The 16,380-nt window shown below is 37.9% G+C and overlaps 1 protein-coding gene across 1 annotated transcript in view; it reads left to right on the top strand.

Annotated features, from left to right (window-relative positions):
• The first annotated feature begins 9,811 nt into the window (after positions 1-9,811).
• MID1 (midline 1) overlaps positions 9,812-16,380 on the top strand; it is a 239,424-nt gene continuing 232,855 nt past the window's right edge. Inside the window, exon 1 of the mRNA XM_068682801.1 lies at positions 9,812-10,060. The gene's annotated coding sequence lies outside the window, so the exon portion shown is untranslated. The remainder of the gene's footprint in view (positions 10,061-16,380) is intronic.

Below are 16,380 nucleotides of genomic sequence, written 5' to 3'. Positions count from 1 at the left end.
AAGCTTACATTTGGCCTCAGAGACTTGAAGGAAATAGGACTTCTTTATTTTATTATTTTATTTTATTTTATTTTATTTTATTTTATTTTATTTTATTTTATTTTATTTTAATTTTATTTTTCAGGGATTTAAATTTTCCTTCACTTCTTGGCTTTTCTCAAAGTAATTTCTAAGCATTTTACATTATTCAGGCACCTTCAGTCTATAAAAACCACATACCCCTTTAAAACTCTTCTGTTTTCCCAAGTCCACAAGCTCCCAAAGTAAACTTTTTTTTCTTTTTCTTTTTTTTTTTTTTTTTTTTCCTGTAAATGCTACATTTCTAACACTGTTTTAAACTGAAAACTCCCTTAGTGAAAAGGAAACGGAACTACTGTCAGTTTTTAGGGATGGGTGGTAGTTTTTGCAAATTCACGAAAATATGTGCTGCACCATTTTCCATAAGAGTTTGAACAATTTTGTCCAATTCTTCCTTTACTTACACCCTCTATATTACTGGGACAGAGTAATGAGAAATGTTTAAGCAAGAGAGGAAAAAGAGAAGAAATAAAAGTAAATGTTGTTGGCTGAATAACGAAACCCCAAGGACAGTGACTACATTTTCCTACCTATAGATCAGATTACAGGCAGAAGAGTTTTCTCAATGGTTAGATTTAATTAAACCTTTTTTCTAAATTTTTCATGAATTGAGCATTTATTTCTGTCTCGGTGTTTAACATGTATTATACCATATGTTTGTGTAATATTCAGGAAGCTTTCTACCTGAGAAATGTTTTTTGTTTAGTTAGTTGTTTTTTTTGTTGTTGTTGTTTTGTTTGTTTTTCATTTGAACAGTTTTAATTCCTTTTTAAATGAATCTAATGTGGAGCTGAATTACTATCACAGGTTTGCTGGTTTTCTATTTCTCAGATAAGAGTGCAGTGTGGTTCATGAGGAACTACTTGGAAAGAAAGGGAAAAGAGAAAGGGAAAGGGAAGAGAAATGATGAAAGAATTATTTAGAATTTATTTAGAATATTCAGTTGGATGGAAACCTAGAAACACTGTCACGTCCAATTGCCTAACCCCTTCAGGGCTAACCAAAAGTTAAAGCATGAGGGCATTGTCCAAATGCCTCTTGAACACTGACAGGCATGGGGCATCAGCCAGCTCTCTAGGAAACCTGTTCCAGTGTTTGCACAACCTCATGGTAAAGAAATTTCTCCTAATGCCTAACCTGAAAGCCTTCCCCTGGTGCAGCTTTGTGCTGCCCCTGTGCCCTGCCATCGCTTCCCCAGGAGCCAGCGCCTCCCTCTGTATTTCCGTTCTTCAGGAGGCAGCAGAAAGCAGTGAGGTCACCTCTGGGACTCCTCTCCTCCAGACTGTGAACCTCAAATGTCTTCAATCTCTCCTCGAAGGACATGCCTTCCAGCCCTTCCATAGAGAAGGGAAGGGAAGGGAAGGGAAGGGAAGGGAAGGGAAGGGAAGGGAAGGGAAGGGAAGGGAAGGGAAGGGAAGGGAAGGGAAGGGAAGGGAAGGGAAGGGAAGGGAAGGGAAGGGAAGGGAAGGGAAGGGAAGGGAAGGGAAGGGAAGGGAAGGGAAGGGAAGGGAAGGGAAGGGAAGGCTCAAAGGGAAGGCTCAAAGGGATTAGAAGCATCATAACATTCCTGTAAGACAATAAAGAAACATAAAAAGGCCAAAAAATAAGAACCAACTAATGTCTCCATAGCAAATATTTACAAATATGCATGTAGTTAGCCAAAATAACCAAGTAGCTAAACTTTCTTCTTAAAGGAATTTTGCCTGTAACAACATCTCCTGATGACTCAAGGGGTCCTGACAGTGAAGCTTACTGGTTACAGGTACGGGATATATGATGATTTGGTTCTGTTATTCCAGGGACAGAAGTGCTACTTTCCTACTGTTTGACTTAATTCATGGTCCAGCCAAGGGTATGGAGGAGTTTGTTCTCTGCTGAATGACATCAGCATACCTTAATGATGAGGATAAATGAACTTCTTGCAGTAGTTGCTAAGATGATGCCCAATCCTATGGAAAAATGACTATCTGAAGGTGGGACTGAGCCGGTAGTGTGTCTGAGACAGTGATCAATGTCCATTTTCCATTCCCTGGGGAAAAATAGACACTTAAAGGGCATAATTTCTAAAACAGATACCCAAAGTAGCTCATCTGAACTGAGACCTTGAAGTGCATATTTTTCTCCATTGAATACAGCATCCATCTACACTGTTTAACTCAGAAGCAGAGACAGCTGTATTGTGGATATGTAGAATCTGTTAAAATTTTTCCTATCTCAGGTGTCTGATTTACAGGAGACACTGCAGTGGGGCAAGGTGGTACCCATGAATATGGAGCTGATTATCCTGCTACTTGCAACATAAGTATCTGAGAGTTGAATTGATAAGTGATCTTAAACTTAATATCCCCCACAAAATATTATACCAGGTGTTAAATGCTGCCTGAGATAGCAGAGTTTGGCAAGGCAGTGTTCTCCCCTTGCTTTAGGTCTGTACGTAGGTCTACAGATCCCATGTGGGAAGTCCACAGGAGCAGCAGCTGGAGCAACAGAAAGCAGAATAACGGTGAAAAGGCCTGGCATGATAAAATCTCCATCTTATTGTTTCATGTAAATCTCCTGAAGTTGTCATTTCAATACATTTAAAAGCTACATCAGAGGAATGTTTAGGGGTAACTGTGGCAAAATCCTGTAAACACTTGGGAAGAAGGCTCAAATACCACTCAGCAGCTAGCCTTGGGTAGCAGGTGGCAATGATAGAATGGGAGAGATTAATTTCCTTTATAGTGGACGTAAATGATCCAGTGTTATCTACTGTATCCTGATCTTAAGCTAGAATCCTTCACATACTGTTAAAATAATTTTCAGACACTTAGGGAGGAGAAACTATTTGAATATTTCTGACCACTCTCTATGATAAGAAGTAAGTTAAAATAAGCTGAAATTAGGCTATTTACATAGTTAGAAAATCTAAAAATGCCTAAATTTTTGTAGGACTGGAACTTACTTACAATTGCAAGGCAAATTTTATAAGGAGATTTTTCTATGTAAAATACTAAAAAAAGGAACTTATCCACTCCAACTTACATATTTTACAGGTTTATCTGCTGCACTATTTTGAGTATATTATCTAATCTCCCTTTAAGTATTTCCTCTTGTGGTGTCTCAGGGGTTCCCTTGGCAGACTGCTCCACTGATGAATAACTCTTATTTGGAGGTTTGTCCTCACATCTAATCTAAATTTGTTGTTTCAGGTAAATATTCTCCATGGTCATGTTTTTTTTTTTTTTTTTTTCTCTCTCAAAAACTCCCTAAAACTTCCAGCTTTTTTTTCTTTGTTTTGTTTTGTTTCAGCTAGATGTCCTTCACATCTTGTTCCTTGTACCTTACAGCTTTCTTAATGCACTTCTTTGATGCTGTCTCATCTTCACAATGTGAAGGTCAAAGAATATCCTAAGTGAAGCCTTAGCTATTATGTGAATGCATAAGTTACTACCTCCCTACTCTTAAGTACAAATCCTTTAATACGTGTGCTTTTTTATATTCCAGTAGTATTTCTGATTTTCATTTGTATGGACACAAAGTCTAAAATTGCATTATAACTAGTTGTTTTCCATAAGTTTTGGAACAAAATCAATTTACCGTGTACAGTAAGTAGTGACTGGGACAGATCACTTTTATCAAAAACATTTGTTTTCACAATATATGCATTCCTGTTTAAGTCCTGCAGAATGATTTCCTCCCCCTCCCTGATCTGAGAACACCATAACTGTTGATTCAGTCCTTCAGCTTTTCCACAACAAGGACCTATAAAGAAAAACTCCCACATTATCCTTTTAATAGTCAGAACTCCCAGAATGTAAAACTTTGCCTGTCCTTCCCCTAAATTTTGATGTCCTTGTGCATACAGCTAGGCTCAGAGTGGACTGAAGGTGGACTATGTAAAACCAAGGACCAAGCTGATTCATATGTTCTACTGAGGAATAATGTTGTTTCAGTCAAAATAATCTGCATACTATCCATTTTAATAAACATTTTCTTATTTATATAACTGATTTTCATGCTCTTTGGTGAGCTGCCACCTCTCCTAGTTTAAGGAACCTAACTAAAGTGTTTAAACCAGGTGTAGTCACTCCTCTATGGTCCGTCCAGAGAGATGCACCACTGTCGGGCAATCCAGTTATCTATGGTACAAGACACTATACCGTTTCTCTTCCAGAAAATGCAGAAGAGCTTAGGCTGAATGGGTTCTAATTTTCAATACTTCACTTCTTTCCCAGTCAGGAAAAATGAACTCACTGGAAAGAAATACAGTTGCCAAACTGTGACTCTTTCAAAAGTGCTAGGGAAGGTGTGTCAACAAGCTGTTTTATGCTGCCTTTCAGCAAACAAGGGAACACAGAGTCCTGCTCTGCCTCTTCAGCTACCCCTGCTCTGGATCACCTCTCTTGACTTATTTAGGATTTTCTAGTTTGGCCATTTTTTTCTGCCTTCTGCAGAAATGCATGGAATGCAATATAAAAATTCAACTAACAATGGCTGTTTCATTTACAGCATCACCCCTCTCCATGTAACTCAAGATCACATTACTGATTTAGCTAATCTGATGGTCACATCAAATACTAACAACCATTTCTAGTAGCCCCATCATTAACACAGCATGCTGAGTATAGAAGGTGACGCAGTTAAAGACATCTTGAAAGGGCTTTAAAACAAAGCTTAAGGCACAGCTGGTCAGCATTAAGCATCACCATGTTTATAATCCCTAATGTTGATGTTGACATGAAGGCAGTTTCTGCAATCTGGAGTCCTATGGCACTAAAAACTAAGTGTTTCCAAAATGCCCTTCTTAGTATTCTCAGTATTCTTTCCCTGGATCCTAAGGAGTTTCCACAGTTCTGAAAGCCTATTTAATTGTCTGATTTATTTTCCAAATGCCATTTTAATCCATCTCTAATCTTCATTAATAGCATCATTGTAAATATTTCATTAACTTTACCAGATAAGGTATTTAAACTCTTCTGGACCAAATAGCTTTTTGCTGGATCTTGCACTAATTGCTTCACCTAATAGCACAACCTTGAGTTTTAAATCTATTTAACGGAAACATAAAACTCTTGTTTGGTGTAAGCATGTTACTGAAACCTGAAGAACACATGGTGCAAGGTTAAAGATAGTAACTTGTTGTATTACATAGCTTTTAATGATGAATTTTGAAACAGTGACAGGGAAGAAAGCTCAATTTGTTTCCCAAGGGTAAAAATAATACCCTTAGACATTAGCCTGTAACTTGTTTTGACATCTTTGTTCCTGTGTAAAGGTTAAGTAATATGGTCAAATTTTATAAGAAATGCTTTATTAGCAAAGTAAGTTGCATTAAGGTTGTAAAATTGAACACCAGATCAGGAAATAATAAAAAGTAAAGGTTGTATCATAAAGTTAACTGATCCGTACAGCTAGTGTTCCCCTGATAAGGTACATGCTCAGCTGCCTGCAGTACGTGCAATTGTGAGTTACTGCTTCTGAGTACCCTTAACCTTTTAGTTTCTTCTTTCTTGTATATTTTCATTTACAGCCTTAATGTTGAGTTCTTAGGTTCTTAGGTTCTATAGGTTCATAGATTAATTTTATTTTGCATCTGTTGGAATAAAAGAGTAGCATAAATTGACAGAAAAGCATATAAAAACCCTGTGCCTTCTTTTATCTGAGTGTATAAATTCTGTGCTATGTCTACAGCTCTACGTCGTTTGTTGCTAGCATGCCTGCTAACAGGGACTGACACGTTTGGCTTGATGTGTCTGTGTATTCCCAGTTATAGTCATGGAACTAATGGCTGAGAGGTGTTATCAACACTGTTTTAACCACGGATCCAAAATACAGCACTAACCAGGCTATGATGACAGTTAAATCCATCCCAACCATAACCAGTACATTTCCCCAGGTAGCTTGGAGAAAGCTATACTCTACAGAAGAGCATCTTGTTTGTGGCTTTTTCAGTTATTAAACCAAAAGCCTGAGCATAATACTCATTAATGCATCTGTGCAGACTACCACATATCTTACAATGCAAAGTTAGTAGTCTGTGTGTGTAGAAGATTTTAAAGCCAATGCAGAAATAGAAATAGTAATAACATACTCCGAGTTTTAGGTATTTAAGATAACAGACCTTTTTGATATGGAAAGAGATGCAGCATGCTACTGTATATCTCTGGGGCGATTTGTATGTTAAATGAAGGCTGTTAGAACTGAATCTACCTTATGTGTAAGGTATTTACTGCTGTCATTCTAGCAAAGTATGTTACGTGATTTGAGGACTAGGTAATGAAGCTGAGAATAAACAATGAACTATTGAAGGAATGATCTAGTTGCAGTCCAAGAGAACAGAGCATGCATTGTGGGATGCTCAATGATGCACATCTCTAAGGGAAACCGAAGATGTAAAGAGGCAGATACCAAGATGAGGTAAGAAATTTTGTCAATATTAAAGTGAAAGGAAGTGTTGCCATTGAATTGAAGGAATCAGAACTTCAAGAATGCATTAACAGCTTAATTCTGGAAACTGTGGGGCAACAATTTCTCAATGAAATTTGAGAAATCTCTATTACCCTACTTACCTGGCTAAATTTAGCCAGTTTATTGAGTTGCTCAAGTGTGGACAATTTCAGACTACAAAGAACTTCAGAAGGAAACCTTGTCCTTGAGTAAGAATTCAGTAAAAGGAGACTAAATCTTCTGTGTTACCACCCATAGCTTTTAATGGGGAAGAAAAAGTCAAGGCAGATATTTAGACATACATGGTAAGATTAGGAACTAACATTGTTTGTTTAATAGGAAATTAATTTATGGATGTATTTTACTTATCTATTCCATTCAATCAAAATTTGCCATGGAAGTGTATACTAGATTTCCATTTCTGACATAGCAACGTAAACAGTGACAGGACTGTGGATTTAACAAATGGGCAGAAATGGGAGAAGAAAAATCCATCAGTCTTTTAATAAGAAAGTATAAGAGAAAATATTTCTTATAAACCATCTTTTGAGATAAAGAAAATATGGCTAGTGAGGCATAAGGCAACTGGCAGTCATGAGGAACATAGCAGTACTCTGATCAGCCACAAGAACCTGTCTGGGACTGCTCCTCTACTAGACAAAGGACGTTGGGCTAACAAATAGTTACTATCTAAAAGGCAGGAACTAAACTAACCTTAGTAAACCGTTTGTATAAATTGTGCACCGGAAACGAGCTAATGACACCCTGAATGAGAGCGATTACTTAAATGTTGATTTTTTGCCAAAAATAACATGGAACACTGTGATACAGAAAATAACATATTGTCATAACTTGCATTCATTTCTACTGAATCTTTTAATGCCTAACATTAAAAATAATATATTTTAGATATCTGCTTAGAGATTTTCCAACATACCCAGACTGAATGCAGGCTCAGAACTACTAAAGCTCTTTCTGAAGAACAAGAGAGATTGGTTACAGGGTAATTAACATTATCTTGGCATCATTTGCAGATAATGCACGTGCGACAGCCAAGTAAATGAAAGTAATAAGCTTAGGCTTATTACCCTCAGCTTCAGGAATTAACTGGATTGCTTTCATTTCAGAAAAAAATGTATTTCACTACACATTTTAAATAAAGGGAAGAAATTCTCTCCTACACAGGTAGCATATGGAGGACTTGAGGAATTTTCTCATGTTTTTACCAGTGCTCTGCTGAAGTCATGATTTGAGGGTCAGTAGCTAAAGCATTCATGCCTGGCTATAAGACCCCAAATCCTATGACTGATTCATAACATGATGGTTGCGTCAGGGATGGAGGTAAAGGAGGATGTAAGGTACAGAATATGACAGCTAGTTGAGATTTTGATTGGAAAAATAAATTAGTCATACAGGCATTGAAGAAATGGTAAGAAAATCCTTGACTGGGGTATGTTTTGTGGGATCTGAGTTGGCTAACAAAAAGAGGGCTAACCTAAAGATAAGTGTCAGCCATACTTGAAGTAACAACTATTCTGGCATAACATCCCTTTTAACCATCCTTTGTTGTTGCAGTTTTGGGAATCTGATGGATTTTAATTGCTTGCTTCATGTGAAAAACTGATACTCAGTCAGGAACTGGTCACAAGCTCACTGGTGTTGAGGGAATACAAGGCTGTGTAGACCAGCTTTGCAGTAACTTGGCACGGCTGACATACTCTTACACTGTGAAGCCACAAGCGAGTTACATGTCCTGAAAGAGTCCCATGAAGACCATTACACCATGCCCCTGGCCACATATGCCTGATTCCCTATACACTGTACAGAGAGACTATTTTAGATATATTTATTGAGTCTTACAGCTTTTATTGGTATTGTTTCTCATTTTTCTCCACTTATAAGCCAAGCTCCTGCAGTATCAAAAGGTTGAATGTTTATGCCTCAGGGGAAGAGAAAAATTATAATGAAAGAAGTATTGAAACCATTAGGAATGGTCATTAGGAATAGCTTTTCTGTGCAGTATATTATTTGATGATCTTTAAGACATATATTACATGGGGATAAGAAAAGTTCTAGTCCACTGGGTAATGGTAATTCCCAGCTTTTGGGTGGTACCCTCTGGTTTCTAAACGACCATAGGTCACCAGGAAGCAGAATTTGTGTCTCTTGTCTGTCTTGAGTTATAGGCAATACATCTGGAGGAAAGAATGAAAAAAAAAAAAGAAAAAAGAAAAAAAAAAAAAAGATATGTCTTGGAGTTCAATGCACTTTTTGTTTGTTTGTTTGTTTGTTTTTTAAACACCAGCCTTTCATCATTTGACCAAATCTTTTAACCTTTCTCATTGTCACTGAATTCTTGTTTTCATTTCATCCATCATTTGCTTTTTTATTATTATTATTATTATTTTTCTCTTCCTTTATGTTTTTTGTCATCTGTCTCCCCCTACATATTGTCAGCGTTGTAGCTTCTAAGAGGGCCATAATAAATAGGTGAATCTTGACCAGATAGAATAAAGGGCAGGGAAGCATATTTCATGATTTTCCCTGTGATTAATTAGTTATGTGTTAAGGTTCTTCAAACTATTGAAGGGGTTTAGTGAGTAGTGGATGGGCAAGAGGAGTCAAGAATATCTGAAATACGTGTGTCCTCATTCTGCAGAATGCAGTGTGTTATTGTTCTAGGTACCCAGTCTGTCTCTGTATTTTTTTGTTTAGGTAGGGGTGTGTCTGTTAATATATCACAATCACACCTGTCTGACAAAGACAGATCTATCACCAGAAGCTTAGCTATTACATTGTATAGAAAAGGAAGTGGAAAACAATAAAACAAGCTTTTCTTACACAGCTTTTTTCCATTGACAGCAGTATTGCAATCCTCATTTCCTAACTTTTTCACATACCATTTGATATATGGCAGTCTTTCTGTGAAAACTCTGATAGGATCAGAATTATTTTGGTGCTAACAGAGTGCGCGTGCTCATGCTTTTGTCACCTCGTGTGCTTTTCTAGAAGTAAAATATAGGTTAAGGGAGAGCATTTTGTAAAAATATCAAGTGTTTTATGCAATACTAACATAGCACTCAGTATTAGTAGAGCTGTGAAAAATGGAATAGCTTGAGAGGTTTTAAACGGTGTTGCAATGAAACTCTTCTCCCCTCTGAAGCCACTTCAGAGCTACACCAGCAAACTTCAGGCGGGCAGGCAGCCCCATTTGGTATCTGTGGAGTTAACCAAGTTAAGCTCGCTCCCGGTTAGCCTCTTTCACCAGGAATGCAATTAGCGTTCACCTATATAAGGAAACCTGCCCGACAACGCGGAGCTGGGGCTGGAGCTGGGGCAGGGGCGAGCGGCGGTGCGGGGCTGGACAGGGCAAGGCGTGGAACCGCGCAGCAGCAGCACAAGCAGCAGCAGCGCAAGCAGCAGCAGCAGCAGCAGCAGCAGCAGCACAAACAGCAGCAGGGCAACCCAGCGCCCGGCTGGGAAGGACTATCCCCGTTTTCTTCAACTTCAGGCCGGGGAGAAAACTGCCTGGGGGTTAAAAATGGAGAAGCAGGTATGGTGACGCGCAGCCTTGCGGCTGGAGGGTGGCGGGGTGAAGTGTGGGGTGCTGCTTGTCCTACAGCTGCTGTTCCCTCCTAAAATGGCTTGCGGTTTAATAGGGGTTGGGAAGCAAAAGTGCGCTTCTTGTGTGCAGCAACAATTACTTTAGTTTTTCTGGCTGTTCCATGTGCTTCTAATTCTCATACACCTTCTTTTTGCTCGGGAGATTATCAAACTTTCTTATCTCTGATGGAACACAGACGTTAGCTGGGACTGGAAATAGGGCTGAGATGCTTTGCTTAACTCCTCGAATCTCTGCAAATGCAGAACTTTAAGATCCTATCCTGTCTGGAGAAGAGGTCCTTGATTTTGTAAGTTAAAATGTGCACTTTGTACAAGGCGCTCTCTTCAGCATTCCCAGGATTTTGGTGTACTTTATTTCATTGTGTATGAATGCAGCTCAGTCAGCATAGCTGGAATGCATTTGCGGGAAAACAGGGAGTTCCTGCAGCAATAAAGATTTTTCAGTGAGTTAAAAAATAAGCTGCAGGTACTGTTTAAGAAGTGTAAGCAAAACTTGTTCTTCTACAACAGGGATTACCCCAGGTTCAAAACAAGCTTTTGTGTTGCTTAGGAAATATTTACATATTCTGATAACCTTTACAACAGCCTCTGTGTAAAATACTGACAGAGATAGAGACAACAATCTGTTCCTTGTAGATTTTGGCCAGGACATAATGAAAATTCAAGTTGAAATCTTACTTCCAGCAGCTTTCTAGCTGGAAGAAAACTGTTGTGCTGTCCTTCAGGACAGTTGCTGTTAAGCATCAGCATGTAAATTGTGAAAGTTTCTTCAAGTTTTATGCAGTTATGGTATAAAAGATAGGAATGAAATTATACTTTGAGCTTTCTGAGAAGTGCCTTCTAAGAAAAACTGCAAAAACCTATTCAGAAACAGGTGGCATTTATTTTCAGAATCACTGCTTTTCTGACCTTTGCAATTGGTAGACATAAGATTGCCTTACACTAGTTTTCATTGTTAATCATATTTATGTGGGCATGTGCACATGAATGCACTAGTTATGGGAGTTACAGACACGTTTTTGCTGGGAAACAAAGTGGGAAAGTCAAGTGCAGTCCCATGACTACAGGCTGAGAAGCTTTCGATGAAGATTGTGTAAAAACCGTTTTCTAAATATTTCAAATTTTTATGAATGAATGCCTGCTTGGAGTTAGTAATATGATATTACCTGATTAAAATTGAGACTAACTGTCAGGATTAAAATTCACTTGTGTTGATATTGATCCTCATTCATTTATATGTAAGACATTTCCAAACTCCTGACTATGTTTAGCTAAACATTAATGGCAATGACATAATAATAGCCATAACAGTCCAGAAGGGAATTTTATGACAGCTTCAACATTGCAGAGAAGGTAAGTAACATGTTCCTAAATGCTGCTTCAGTACTACAGCTAATGGGTTCATTGCTATGAAACAGCTTTGGTCTTGATGGAAAACACCACAGCAAACAGTGTAGGACTGGTGGACTAGAACTGTAAATTTAACTTGTTTAACTTCTCATCATGGTAGTTTCCAGTCCACTTTGCATATAGCTATTATTATTGTGAATTGAGTGGGAGCACAAAGGAAAGATTTTAGCAGGGGTGTTAGTAATTAAAGTATGAACTTAAAGGACAGAAGAAGACAGTGGACCAACATACTATTAAATCAGCTTTCTTGTAGTCTATCCAGTAAATTACATTGCCCCTGTCAGTTTAGTGTCTAGCCATTCCACAATTGTTAATGGTCTTTTGGCTTCACCATGCAAAGTGAGACAGAACCCTGGTTCAAAGCGTACACAGTATCTTTTGGGCTCCATGAGCTTACTCTACCCTAAGATCTAAGCAGCCATCTAGGCTGCAGACTGCCCCTAGGTGAGCTTTCTGACCCTGGCTCTTCCAGGAAGACAAGAGGCACTGTGGGGTCTCATCCCCTCAGGCCACAACATGTGCCTTGTTCCTTCCTCTGCCTCCCACAGCATGTGTAACACACCAGGATATGCCTAACACCAGTGTCTACCCTGTGTTTTTTGCCTCTGCTTGGTGCTGTGCCCATGGTGTTGCATGAGTTTTCATTGACTTGGATGCACTAAAAAGCAAGTTCTTTTCTGACTAGGATATATGGATGGAAGATATATCCCAGGAAAACTATCCTTGTTTACAGTGAGAAAAGAATTGCAAAGTAGATGAAGCAAGCACAGGGTAGACCTTGTGTATTGTCTCAAATCCCAACAAAATCTGATAGCTGTGGCTGGGTTATAGAATGACTCTTCTGTTTCCTGAGCTCCTGCAAACCAACCTCCAGCCCTACTCATTGGTCTTCAATCCATGTGATGTGTTGTATTCACTGATTAAAACAAGAGCTAGCATTCACTGTGACATAGTTTAACGATTAATTCTTCATTCAATCAGTGATTCCTTGATAACAGTTTTAATAGCAGACCCATGTTCAGGGTGTACAATAGTAAGGTATTGGACTGTATAGTTTGGAAATGAACATCCTGAACCCAGGCAAAGGTGCAGCAAGTCTGCATATGTCTATGGTACCATCTTGAATTGTGTAACAGAAACAAGATTGAAGTGAAAAAGAAATATTTGAATTTGACAATCTGGAGTTTAATGCATGACTGAATTGGTATTTTTGTTTGTATGCCAAAGGTGAGAAGCACCAGATTATTTATGGGTATGACAAAAGCTTTGATTACTTGGACCAAAAATATTTTTTGCCTCTCTTTCTTACTGATGAGTTACTGGTGGTTTAAATTCATGAGAAGTTTCACTCATTTGTCGCTTTTAAAACAGCGTCTGCTTGATGTATTTAGCTTTTATTACCATGTTTTTTTGTTTAGAAATGAAAGGCCATAACAAATGGTTTAAATGTTTTTCACATTTAGTAACCTGTTCATCCTACAAACAGAAAATTTGTTTGTATGCTTTCTAGACTTAAATGGAACCATCACTGCATATATATATATATAATTTCTGATTTGCATGCAATTTGAAACGGAGTGGTCCTACACATTGGCAAGAGGAGCTGGGCACATCATGGTTGTTATTTTGTTTTTTTTTCCTGTTACCTCTTATCACTTTTTAAATAAAAAGAAACACTGACTTTCAAAGGTGTAAATAGAGAGCTTGAAATAAAAAATGACCATGCTGTACTAGTTGTGCGCTCCCTTTAGGGTTTTGTTAAAGGTTTTACCATTCCATTATGCTATCATTTTGTAGTGTAAGCATTTTATGTGGCATGTGTGATTTCATTGCCCTAAAGTGACCTTGGGAAATTCCTTATTTCCCCTGAAGCACATGCCTAATTGAAAATTGCCATCCGCAGTTGCAGAGCTCTAAGGAAGGAATCTGGGAATAATGCAAGGGGGAGATGGGCATCCAGAAAGTGTCTCGGGTGAGAGCTGTTCTTCTGCGATGCTCATTGTACTGCATGAGTTTAAATCTTTGCTTTGAAGACCAATGATAAGGAAGTACAGCGAAGACATCTTAATCTGTCTGTCCAGTCTGTTTGCCTGATGTTGCTATCCAGAGATCACATGGTCTACAAGAGGTGTTTGATTTTTTGTATCTTTCTTTTTACTGCTGTCTCCCTCTTGGTCCAGCCATTGGTAAATGTCTCTGGAATTTTAAAGTTAAAAATATCATTCCAAATCTGAACTGCATTTTCTAGTCCAGCTGCTGTCCTCATTCCCTGGAGCCCTGCTTGGCTCTGCTGAGCCACTGAGTTGGAGGATAAAGTTATGATGACCACAGTCTTTAACCACGACATAAACTAAGACATTGCATTCCCTGCTAGAAACCTCTAGCCTTGCCTTGCATGGCAGCTCCTGTGAGCATGTGTGCTTGGGAGCCATGCAAATGAAGGAGGCAAAAAGCTGCGCAGTGTAAAGCTGAGGAGTGGTACTTTGTCAGATCAGAGGACATTAAGCTGTTCCCTGAATTAATAAAAAGAAATCTGCAGCATCTATATATTTATTCACTAATGTGTAATGTAATTGTTTAGGGAAGGAAAAAATTGAAGTATTTTAATTAAAACTGGCTGAGAAACATAAAGCATGAAAAATCTGTGATAAAGATGTGGAACTGCAGCTTTATCATGTCTTCTTGTACATTTATTCAGTCTGAAAAATTCAGAAAACTACTAGGCTGAAGATTAAACTTGCAAATTCTCAGGTCTTATGTTATCTCAAAAATAGTCTGCTTTCTGTAGGCTTATGATTCAATTTTTTTGTGTTGTTTGTTTGGTTTTGTGTTAAATCCAAGTTACAAACTATTGATCAAAATTAAAGTATTGGAATACACACTACTTTGAGACTCATACAGGAAAGTATTGAAAATATGCAACTTATTTTAGTATTTGAGTTTACCAGCTTCTTAGAAAAGATTTCCTTGCTTCTTTCATCAAAAACAATATTAAATCTATTTTTTTGATGCTGTAACAGATAACTAGCATGTGCTGTAGCAAATAAGGGAATGCATAAACACTTGGTATATTTTGTGATTCTATTTTATTAATGTTTTCTTGTTAAGTGTATTATATGTTCAGCAAGATATTTAAGAATATAGTTGAGGCCAGAAGTCTGTACATAAATAGATGCATGTTTCCCAACATAACTATATCTGGGATTTTAGTACCTGTTCTAATTCACATGCTGCTAAATTCTCTGCTCAATTTTAGTAAAAAAAAAAAAAGTTATCATGTGATGCTTTGGACAGAGCAAATAGCAAACTGCTGTTTGCTTTTAGCTAATTCAGTCAATATTTGTAGCATTTTTCTTGAACAAATCAACATTTTTTTCTTTTTAACAGCTTTTTGTAAAACTCCTCTGAGAGGTGGATGTTCATTTTCACTTTTTTCCCTCTGGTAGTTTCACTCAATGGCAGTTTTGCCATTGGTTCTCTGGATGTTAGATTTAGGGAAATATCAGCAAAAGAGTAGTTGCCTTTGTTAGATATGATTATATGAAGTCATATATAACTTCAGCTTCTTCTGAGACTTTAGTGAAATTTACATTCAGTGGTATGAACGAAATGACATTTTTGACACCTCATGCATAGTTCTAGCCATTCCAACAGGCTGAGAACAGCACTGTTTGTAATGCACTGGATTACAGAGCCAATAGGGTGTCAGCCCATAAGTGTCACGACTTGTCCACTGTGCTCTTCCAGCAATGCATGTGCTGCTGTGTTTCCAACATTTTTTTTGTAGTTACCCAGCCTGGAAAATTCCATAAAACCTCAGATCAGGCCTCCTGAGGTGGATTTTTTGGGGCACGTTTAATTTCACTACATATGAAACAACAGTAGTGTTGCTGCTAGGTTAATGCTGTAAAACAAGCAATGGTTTTACTACATCTCATATCTTTGTCTTGTTCACAAGAAATTCCACACCGTTTTAGCTGAGGAGTTTAGGTATTAGCAGTTAATTATGAATTCTTACCTTAAGTATGGCAGCATGCCACAAAGTGGTTTGGGATATCCTATTGGTTGTTCATTCAAAGTTATGCAGCTGTGCTTAACACTCCAGTGGGCAATTCTGGATACGTTGTGTTTTGCCTTTGATATGTTGCCATACCACCACCATTAGCACAGTGCTTAGACTGCAAACATCTGTTTGCTTTTATTGCACATGTGTTGCTTAAGATGTTCTGTTTTTACATGATGTAAATCACTGGACTCAACCAGCATTGCATTTGTTTACCAAATAAACCTTAAATTTTGTCAGTAAAATATATCATATGGGATAACATATATGACATAGGCAGAAAAAAAACACTGTCAAGTTCATATATGCAGTCACCAATATTTCTAACCATTCCAACAATACACCAATAGTGTTTTTTTTTTTTTTTTAACTGCATGGAAAGAGACATGTAAATGTCAATACAGAAGTAAAGATTGCAGTGAGATGGGCATGCAACCACACACCAGACAACAATGATGGGCATAGAGAAATGAACCAGACATTGGAAAACAGAAGTAGATGAAATCTGCATATGCTTCATTCCAGAATCTCACCATATTCACGGCACAAAACAGAACAAACACTTAAAAGAGAAGCCAAATACATGTTGATATAGGACAGTCCATGGTGCCATCTTGATTGCAAATGTTACCTGGGTTTTGAAATTTAGCTGTTGATCTCAGCAACTGTTTAGCAATACCTTGTTGGTACACTGGTGCTTCAGACACATCTTGGTTCTAATGTGCACCATTGAAGACTTCTAGAATGCACAACAGAGTTGTTTTGGTTTAGATTAA

Source organism: Anas acuta, chromosome 1 (genome assembly GCF_963932015.1).
Source record: "Anas acuta chromosome 1, bAnaAcu1.1, whole genome shotgun sequence".
NCBI lineage: Eukaryota > Metazoa > Chordata > Aves > Anseriformes > Anatidae > Anas > Anas acuta.
The sequence above is the reverse complement of the archived record's forward strand: the minus strand, read 5'-3'. Positions and strand labels throughout refer to the sequence as shown.